A 9,724-nucleotide genomic window follows, 5' to 3' on the forward strand; every position below is an offset into this window, starting at 1 on the left:
TTTGTTAAGTTATGTTATATGTAATGGAAATAAGGCTTAGAGAAGTTAGGTGACCGTTTCCAGTCTTGCACACTAGAATTCATACCACAGTTTAAAGGATGCCTTTAAGTATTACTCTCGGCCATTTCTTATTTTGTTAATGTCTTCCAATTCTCCGTGTGCAGAGAGGAGAGTTTGGACTAAGCCAGTGAGCAGGGGGCCTTGAGGACTTCCAAGTATGCTCTTAGGCATTCTTGCTGTTGTGGGCTTTGGAGACTTGGACCAGTCCTCACTTTTGTACTCTTTCGTTGGGTTTTCCTTCTCAAGGGCTGCTGGAAGTTGTCTGTGTTAGATGTGAACTGGAGAAACCTTGGTTACTGAATGGAGCTCAAGAAGAGGAAGCTGGTATAGACATCTCCTGTCCAGGGCAAGTACTAACAGGAGAAAGGGGAAAACAGCATGAGATGCCATAAAGCTTATTATTAAATGCTCATTTTCTTGTCAATGTGGGGGCACTTTTAAGACCGCCACAGAATTAACAAACTGGGGCAGGTACCGTAGACTGTGGGCAGGTTGTCCTCACTCATCTGCAGGAGCTGGGGGTGGAGGCATTGTACAGTTTCTGGGATATTTCATGTTTCCTGTCCCGGAAGTGGTTGACTCTAACAAGGCGTTTAGGAGGAACATCTTTCTAATGTATTTTTGTATGGGAGGACTTCCTGGGGCAGAGGGAGTCATGTGTCTCAGTGGCCTCTGTTCATTGTGCAAAGGCCTGCAGCCATCTGGACCACCCAGGGTCAGTGTTTTCCTAAGAGGGGCAGGATGAAGGACAGGGGATTGACACCTCAGCCCCAAGGCGATGACCAGATGGCAAAATGCTTGTTTTCACTGGATGATTCAGAGCAACTGAATCACCCCAGGAAAGCCAGGGCGATTGTCTTCAGCACCCAGCATTTTCCTCTTCGAAGATGGTGGTCTCTTTTCTCTTCTCAGGCAGCAGCAAGGTGACTCAGATGTGACAGAATGACATGGTGACCACTGTCTTCATGGCATGCATGGTCAAGGAATTCTGAAAGCTAAACCCGGTGCCTGCACCTTACCGAGGGGAAGCCCTGCTTTGGAGCAAGAGGTGGAGAAAGATGCTAGAAACAAGATTAGTGTTGCTCCTGGACCAGCCAGAAGCCCAAACTCTCTGTCTTTACAAAGCAGGGTGCTGCTAATGGCTCCCTTGTCAGATGGAATGAGTTACAGGATAGAGATTCTGAAAGACTGTCTTCTCCCGCGACTCTGCTCCTTCACTTTCAGTAGCAACCCCCACCACTTTGCAGATGTGAAATACAAAACCTAAAAGACACAAAATGTGGATAGCCCTAAAACTGAAATAATTCACCGATCATCACACCAGAATAGGTGTGTGTGTGTGTGTGTGCGTGTGCGTGCGCGCGCAGCGATTTATCCTCCTTGTGCTCTGCTTACCTCCAGTCCCCTCTCTGCCTGGCAGCTCACTGCTCTTCATCCATATGCGTTCTGACAGTCTACCTTAAACAAGGAAATACATAGAAAGAGGCTGGCTCATAGGAGCTTCTCAGTAATACATACTTAATTTTAAAATAGTCTCCCTTAAAGTTTTTCTTTCAGCTTACACACACACACACACACACACACACACACACACACACACACACACACACACAGAGTCTGGGTGGGTTTAATGTGGGGTAAATTTTACTACAAAAAACAGGACAGGTCCATCCTTCCCTGCTCCCTTACACTTACTACTTTCTAGCAGTGAATTCCAAGACCAGCAGAGGGCACCAAAGCACAAGGGACAGGCGGCAATGTAAGCTGCTTTCTGGTTTGCTCTGGTCCTTGGAATCCAGGCCTGCTCTCAGGTTAGGGTGACCTAATTCTTTTCAGTTCCCCCTTTTCAGATATTCCTCTTTTTTTTTTAAATTCTTTCCCGAAACAGAGGTTGTGTGTGTGTGTGTGTGTGTGTGTGTGTGTGTGTGTGTATGTGTAGCCTTAGCTGTGCTGGAACTCGGATTTGTACACCAGGCTGGCTTGAACTCAGAGAAATCTGCCTGCCTCTGCTGGGAACCCAGGGCATGATGATTCAGGCTGGACTAGCTAGCCAGATTATTTTAGGATTATTCCATTTCTATTTCCTAAATCCTTGGTTTACAGGTGGTTGTTATGTCTGCTCTGCTTTTATGTAGGCTCTGGGGATCTGGACTCTGGTTCTCATTCTTGCTTGGCACAGCCACATCTCCAGCCTTGAACTTTGGACTTGAGATCCTCCTGCTTTAGCATCCTGAGTTTCAGGATTACAGGCCTGTGCCACTAGACTCAAGTCTGTTGAAGTTTCTTGGTGGTCCATCTTTTTTTTTTTTTAATTTTCTTTTTTCTTTTTGTTTTTCTAGACTGGGTTTCTCTGTAGCTTTGGAGGCTATCCTGGAACTCGTTCTCACCCTGTAGACCAGGCTGGCCTAGAACTCACAGAGATTCACCTATCTTTGCCCCTGGAGTGTTGGGATTAAAGGTGTGCGCCACCACCGCCTGGCATTGGTCCATCTTATAAACCCAGAGAACTTGGGTTCATTGTGTTTCTTCCTCTGTAAAACGGAGCTAACCATAGCAACCACCTCATAATATGAAACCTGAATAACTTAACATGCAGCTCTCAAATAGGGCCAGTTTTGCTCCAGAGGGAATGTTTAGCAATATCAGGACAGTTTTTGGATGTCAGAACTGGCAGAAGGCTCTATCAGCATGCAGTGGTAGAAGTCAACGGTGCTACCAAGTATTTCCTAAGGCTTTGCGCTAGTTTCTTTTACAGAGAATAACCCATTCCTAAAGACTAATGATGCTCAGGTTGAGAAATTTTGCAACAGTTGAGAGCAATGTTTATCTTTTAAGCGGGACAGATTGGATAAAATTGGCAGTATTTTCCTGTCCCTTCAAAGCCTATAAGCAGACATTGATAAGCATGGCTGTCAGTAGCCACTCTTTGTTTCTCTCTCACACAGATCACCTCTCTGGCCGGAGGAGTACACCCTCTATTCCCGATTAGACTGCGATCATTCCTGGATCTTGGTCTCTGTCCTTCCACCAGGATCTCCTCTCTCCACAACCACAACAATTTGTGTATGTCTTCCCAGACTCAACATCTCTATGAAAGTTCCCTAGTGATTGCTCATGCCTCACGTGTTAGTCAACTGTCCGCCGCTACGACCAAATGGCAGAGGTCATCAACTTATAAATAGGAAAGACTTTTGGCTTCTGGTCTGAGAGGTTTCCTAGATCTCCATCCATCACTTTGCACACAATTCATTGTGGTGGAAACTTGTGATAGAGGGAACCTGTTCATCTCACATCAGCCAGGAAACAGACAGGAAGAAGTCAGGCCCCCAGTATCTCCGATAAAGATACTTTTCCAGAAATTTAACTTCCTTCTAGTCCCCACTGTTTACCATGGAGCCATTGGTATCATTTATAATTTAACTGGTAAGACCCAGGGACCCATATGGCTCTTTGTGCAAAATGCTCCAAAGACAGTTCCAAATACATTCTTTTGCATCCCAGCCTTGCTCTTCTGGCAGAGCCCTGGCAACTCCAGTGTGAATTTTCTCCAGCTGAGGCCCAGGGACCACACATTTTCCAAGCCACAGTCCTATCTAGACACTGGCTTACCTGTCATATGTTGTGGATGCTCATTGGATCCCAGTGAACTTCATGATTTGATGGAACGGATTTTAAAGTCTTGTGGGCTGGAGGGTTAAATCTGAGCTCTGCCTTTTTGAGCCTGTTTCTTCATTTTCCACTCAGCACTGTCGCACAGGTGACTGGAGATAAACCTCCAGGGGTGCGGACTGACTACTTAGTCACTGCCTTAGAAGATGCAGTCTCTTTTCTGTCCTTGTTATGAGTGTGTTCTACAACTGCGCATCACCGCTCTGCCTTAGCAGGTTCTCCTGAATGCCTGTCACCTTCATGTCTCTCCAGGGCCCAAGCATGTCCAGAGAAGCACCGGTTCCCTGCTGCTCAGGAGTCTGTGAAGACTGCACCTTCATGGTACTGAGCCGGTGCTGGGGCTCTTCAGTAGAAGAATTCCAGCAAAAGCAAAGGTCTTTTTTTGAACCAGAGCTTGGCCAAGTTTGCGTTCCCTGTCCCTTCTCTCCTGTGTGAGCAGAGCACATTGTGAGCCTGCCAAGGAGATCCCTTCTGGGTTGTTTCCACACAGCTGGGGGTAAGAAGAACACCCCCCTCAAGTCTTAATGTATGGCGCAGATGACACGCGTTTTAACTTACAGCATGTGCTGTCTGCTTTGTTGAGGCAAGAAATATGCAAGCGTCTGGGGTCAAGCTATTCACTAGGTATAGTATTTACAAGACAGGGGGTTCTATGAGAGAGGATCAAAAGGGACCATATGGCAAGGAACCAGAAGTGGCAATGCTCTTTATCTCTGATTGTGGCATAAATGGCTGGCAAGTGGCTCAGGCAAGTTGTTCTCTGTTTCCGGGTCTCTAGAGGCAATTTTGTACTGAGCTTGGAAGTAGGTAACCTGTATCTACTGCATGGCTTGGGGCAAGTCATGTCACTTCTCAGAGCCAGGGTTCCTTCCCTTGTAAATTCTAGATATGAGGATTCTGTAGAGGAATGAGATTGGTGGAATGAATATCTATTAGAAAGGGCTTTAGCGGGTGGGCTTACATGGTGCAGCCTGGCGGGTTTAATGATGGCTGGTTGCACACTACGGAGGCTGAGAACCTATTGGCATGTGTTTAGTCCATGAGGCAGGAGGTCTCAGCAGTCCCAGGCTGGTGCTGAAGAACTGGAGAGTTCCTGGGGAGCCACTCGTCTAGAAGAAGCTGGGAAGGCTGAAGGAGTTGGGTTCTGATGTCAGTGGAGAATGACTGTGGCAGGGACAGGTTAGATGAATCCACAGAAAGAACACAAACAGGGTAGACCCTAATTGTCATCACAGGACTTTCCTCCTGTAACTGATGGAAACAGATGCAGAGATTCACATCTAAGCACCAGGCTGAGCTTTGGGAGTTCAGTCCAGGGAGGAGGGATTATATGGGCAAGGGAGGGTCACAATCATGATGAGGGAAACCACAGAGACAGCTGACCTGAACTTGCAGAACTCACGGAGTCTAGACCGACAGCTGGGAATCCTGCATGGAACCAAACCAGGCCCTCTGCATGTGGGAAACAGTTTGTTAAATATGCTGTTCTGTTCCCTCCAGTATTTCTGAATTCTTTATCAAAAATCAAATGTTTATAGGCTTTTGAATGTATTTCTGGATCTTCAATTCAATTCCATTGATCAATGGGACCTCTGGCAGTGGGACCAGGATCTATGTCTAGTGCATGAGCTGGGTTTTTGAAGCCTATTTCATATGGTGGGATACCTTGCTCAGCCTTTATATATATGGGAGGGAGGGCCTTGGTTCTGCCTCAACTGAATGTGCCAGGCTTTGTTGACTCCCCAAGGGAGGCCTTACCCTTTCTGAGGAGTGGATGGGCGTGAGCTGGGGGAGGGGGAGAAGAGGAGAGAGGGAAAACTGTGGTTGGTATATAAAATGAATCTATTAAAAAATGAACCAGAAGAGGGGCCTTGAATTGCTCATTTTTCTTTCCTTCATGGCTGGAAGCTAGCCAAAGCCACAAAGCTAAAGGATAAACTACTAACTAAATACAATAAACTAACCCATTTCTGGCCCGAAGTTTTTAAAAACTGAAAGGTCAATCAGGTAGCTAGCTCCTGTTTGAAATAACATTCTGGGTCTTGCATTACTCAAAAAATAGCCTTTAACTGATTACAAAGTTAAACTAACAGTGTTGGGAAATTTTGTTTCTTTCATGGTTGGGAGATGGAATGTAATTTTTGAACCCGAGACTCACATCACCCCTGGGCTGAATAAATTTCATGTCCACCTGAATGAATAAGGGGTCAATGACACCTGTGTCTTGTTTCCAGTTCACTTGCTTTGCTTTTTCTTGTACGGGAACTGCCCTTCCCTTCTCTCCTAGTTTTACAAGAAGCTTCCTTAACCTTTCTCCTGGTTTCTTCATGATTTTTTGGGAAGGTGTTCTCGGGGAGGTCTCTATAACTTTGGCTGCTTCACTCTAGATCATGATGAATTTTTAGTTCTTCAAAGACACTCTCTGTTGAGCAAGGAAAACCATTTGTTCTTATGGATCTTGCATTTTATTAGGTCCAAAGAGTCGAGTCGATGGGCAAATGCTTCCATTGATAAAGGATGATTTGTTAACTGACAAGCACTCCCTAAACAGAGGAGTAGGCACAGGAAAGCTCTCTCAGACTTCATATTCATAGAGATGAACCCAGATGCTTTGACTTGATTCTAAGCAAGGTGAAGGTGGACACCTCAGAGAGTCCAGGAAGAGGGAAGATCTAAGGTTGCATGTGATGCTCAGAAAGAAGACAAGCGGGCTCAAACCATATTTCTCTTCTCCCAGAATGAGCTACTTTTCAGAGGAATCATTGGAAATTCTTCTGCTTGCTTCTGATGTTGGGCCCTTGCTGAGGATCCTGGTAATCCAGGTGGATATTTGCTGGTCCCACTTGTTCATTCAGTGCTCACCCATGCCCTGACTAGACTATCTGTGAGAGAAGTTTGTGGAGTGCTTTTCTGTCCAGTAGGGGTCCGAGGCCCAGAGTCTCAGCTGCTGCTGAGGTTTTTAAGATCTCGGGGCATGGGAAAGCCTTCAATGTGGTGCTTTCAGGCCACTGCTGGGTGGCTCAGTGTAGACCACTCAAGTCACTTTACAGGGCCTGGGAAGAAATTGAAGAATACAGACAAGAACATCCTTCTAAGGCAAAGAATGGGACATGAGGACTGGCTGAATTCCGGTAGCCAGAGGGAGTGGGAAAGTGTGCCTTTTAGCGAGTACATTGGTCCCAGTAAGGATTGTTGAAGGCAGGGAGGTGGTCACAGGCATCATGATGGCTTGGATTGAATTATAATGTGATTGCTTGGAAGTAAACAGTTTCAGCAACCAATCTCGTCTTTTAAATGCTTGGCTGTATTCACCAAAGCTTATCAATAGCTATTGTACTAAGTGTTCTGGTTGTGCAGCTCAGCTTAGTGGGGCCCTATCAACAGCCCTTCATAGCAAGGGCAGTCATCATGTCATATGGCTCCAGGATGGTGTTCCATCTGTGGCAACTCCTCCCTTCTCACTCACGTCTCCAAGGCAGCAATGACGTGTGAATTCAACTTTCCAGTTTTCTGCTTATTTCCCATCTGAGTTACAGGCATGCAAATGTTGACAAACACTGCTCCCCTTGCTCGTCTTCCCTTTCTTGTAGGGTTCCATTTTCATCCCAGTGTCCTAACGAATACACATGAGAGCGTTTTGCCCCGTTTTAGTAAGTGTAGTCAGTGCTCAGTTCTGCTGGTTTGCTTTGATCCTCATTGGGTCGACTCTGCACTGATGCCTGGGGTTTCACCTGCTGTCCATCTCCTGCCTTTTCCTTGTGATCGGCCGTTTTCCTTTCCCCAGCCACTCACCCTTCACAAGCACTCATTGTCTGCTATCCATTGGTCTTCTGGGACTCCCCTGGTCACCTCCTGTAAGCTGAACTGACATAGTATACATATTTCACAGAGGGAAAGAATTTAGAGACACCCTGCTCTGCTTTCCTTACTAAGAGATGGAGACATTGGGGCACAGCTGCCAGCTCAGCGTTTCCACCTCTGCCGCGTTTCCAGATTCCATGGCATTTGCCGTATCTTCCCTCTTCTTTGGTTGATTGTGTTCTACTAGGGATCTAGGCATGTTTGCTCTCCGTCCTGCTCTGTCGGCTGCACACATGAGCTGATTTCATGCCTATCTTCCCTTTCCCCCATTTCTGTCACATTTCCCTTTTCTTTCCCATTTTAGAAAGATAGGAACTCTTGATGATTGTGAGTCCACAAGATACTGTTAAGGGAGAGAGAACAAGGCTCAATCCATAATCCCAGAATGTTTGGGGGAATCATCAGAAAGAAATTTAAAAAGAGGCAATAGTGGTTGATTTTTATATATCACTCTATGGAGTGATTGTACTGTTAAGAATATTAACCAGAAGCTGGATGGTTCAGACACCTATGATAGAACCAAACATAACTAATAACAACAAAAGTCAACAAATGAAATGATTCCTAATAATATTCTGTTAAACTCATAGCTCAGTGTCTAGCCCATTCGCCATCAGAGAGGCTCCCTACGGTAGCTGATGGGAGCAGATACAGAGACCAATTGCCAAATATTAGGTGGAGCTTGGGGAACTCCATGAAACAGGGAAGGAAGGATTGTAGAAGCCAGAGAAGTCGAGGACACCAGGAGAACTCAGCCCACAGAGTCAATAAAGCAGGGCTCATAGAGATTCACAGAAACTGAAGTGGCAATCATGGAGCCTACACGAGTCTGAGCAAGGTCCTCTGCATGCATGCTGTGGCTGTTTAGCTTGGGGTTTTGTTGCACTCCTAACAGTGGGAGTGGGGGTGTCTCTGACTCTTGCCTGCTTTTGGGACCCTTTCCTCCTACTGTGTGGCATAGTCCAGCCTTGATATGAGGGTCTGTGCCCAGTCTTATTGCATCTCGTTATGCCCATGTTGGGTGGATATCCCTGGTAAGTCTCCTCTTTTCTGAAGGGAAATGGAGGAGCAGTGGATCTGGGGAAGAAAGAAGGTAGGGGAAGTACTGGGAAGAGTGGAGGAAGGAGAGAAAAATAAATAAAAGGAAATAAATAAGATAAAATAAAACTAAATGCCATATTCCCTCCCAAGAATATTAGATGCATGAACTTGTTTAGACGCAATCCCACACAATTCTGTGATGCAGAAAGCATCAATTTCTCATTTCACAGATGAAGACAAAGATGAGGGCCAAGAGAGGAAAAGAAGCATTCTTGTGTCAGTCACACTGAAGGGAAGTGGGTTGAGAAGTTTGCCGAGAGGACAAAGGCAGCAGGCTGTGGAGAAAGGTCAGAGTCTGTGTTTGTGTTACATTCCAAGGTTGTCCTGGCATGGACGAGGCTTTGTCAGTCACCTAGAAAGCCTAGCCTTGGATTAAAAAAAGGGAAAGAACAGCAAAGTTTTGAAGGACTCAGTTGAGCGTGAGGAGAAATCTGCTCTTCACCCTGTTTGTCAAGAGACCTTAGGAGTGAAATTTGCAGAGGAGCTAGGGTTTGGAGATTGTTACTGTAGGTGCCCTCTGTGGGTGTATTTAAGTGAATGGGAGAAAAGTTTATCAGCTTAAGGAATCTATCCCTAGGAACTGGTGTCAGGTTTCTGGGAAGCAGGTAGAGGCCTTTCAAAGGAGACATCTTTATTTTTAGTACTCAGATCCTCTCTGGGCTGTAAGGTCTACTAGAGCCATTGTTGTCTTGGGTGGGTCTGGTGACTGTCATGCTAACACAGCCTACATCACACTAGCATGTTCCAAGATCTCTTGCAGCTTCCTTAGCTCTTTCTCTTCCCATGCCCCATGTCACCGGACCATCTGGTACAAGTTCCTTGACCCTGCGCTGTGGGTTTCCTCTGACCCCTGCCAGTCAGGCCATCCTGAGAAGATTACCGTAGGAATGGAAGACATGCAACATCTTTTTCCCATAGAGGAAAGGCCGTCTCTACATGAGCCAAAAAACATACATCTTGTGGCTTTATGGGATTAAATGTGTTTTGGCAAATACTATACATACAAAAGGAGGTTGGAAATAAAGGCAGCTGA

The sequence above is a fragment of the Microtus oregoni genome, unplaced genomic scaffold (genome assembly GCF_018167655.1).
Source record: "Microtus oregoni isolate MIOR12 unplaced genomic scaffold, Mior012 000022F_ref0000154, whole genome shotgun sequence".
NCBI classification, from domain to species: Eukaryota; Metazoa; Chordata; class Mammalia; order Rodentia; family Cricetidae; genus Microtus; species Microtus oregoni.